Here is a 770-nt window from a genome sequence, read left to right as displayed (position 1 = left end):
ACGTTCTGTGCTGCCACCTCACGGCCGGCAGAGGGCAATGAAACCCATCGTTCGGCCATGCAGGGCACATGCGCGGTCTGCTTCTCGCGGCGAGCGGGGTCTCCACGGAGGACCTGAGTTTTCTTTACCCAGGGTTAGGGAGGCGCCGCTCCCCTGGCTTTGGGGCTGGGGCCTCCGGGGAGGTTTCGGTGGGGAGCATTGAAGAGGCTGCTCTTTTTGCAAGGCCCAAGATGGCGGGCCCTGCATAGGCCGCGCTACTTCACGCCCTCAGGGCGTCAGTATCCTGTTGGGGCCGGGTGCCCCCGCTGGGCCCGGAGCATCCTTGGTGCTGCCCTCGCAGAGCTGCGCTGAGGCTGAGGTGGCGTGGGGGCCCGGGCTCCATGAGGAGAGGCAGCAGTGAGGGCTGGAGGACCCGGGCTCCGAGGCTCCGTGGCATCTGGCCTGGGTGGGCCTGATCCCATCCAGAGACTGGGACTCCCAGATTCTGGTGCGGGTGGATCCTGGGCAGGCTCAGGACCAAGTCCCTCTCCTTCCACCAAGGAGCGCCCAGAGGACGGCGGGAGCTCCAGGTTCACCTCCTCCTCCTTCAGGTGTTTACTTTTCCTTTATTTCTGTAAGGCCAGAAATTGGCACCATCTTTCACATCGGTGAATCGAGACCCTAACACCCATTACTTCAGGTTTATTGTTATTGCCATTAATAGTGTTGGTGCCATTATCACTAAGATCATCATTGTTGTTATTGTCATTCATGATTATTAGCAGACGTGC

General features: G+C 59.9%; 1 pseudogene across 1 annotated transcript in view; it reads left to right on the top strand.

The window, feature by feature from the left end:
* The first annotated feature begins 68 nt into the window (after window positions 1-68).
* The window catches only part of LOC105510762, a 6,709-nt pseudogene continuing 6,007 nt past the window's right edge, over window positions 69-770 (top strand). Inside the window, exon 1 of the transcript XR_001001610.1 lies at window positions 69-590. The product of XR_001001610.1 is annotated as an uncharacterized LOC105510762 (transcript). The remainder of the gene's footprint in view (window positions 591-770) is intronic.

The sequence above is a fragment of the Colobus angolensis genome, unplaced genomic scaffold (assembly GCF_000951035.1).
Source record: "Colobus angolensis palliatus isolate OR3802 unplaced genomic scaffold, Cang.pa_1.0 Scaffold1017, whole genome shotgun sequence".
Classification (NCBI taxonomy): Eukaryota; Metazoa; Chordata; class Mammalia; order Primates; family Cercopithecidae; genus Colobus; species Colobus angolensis.
Note: the sequence above shows the minus strand (reverse complement) of the source record. Positions and strands in the feature narration are given on the sequence as shown.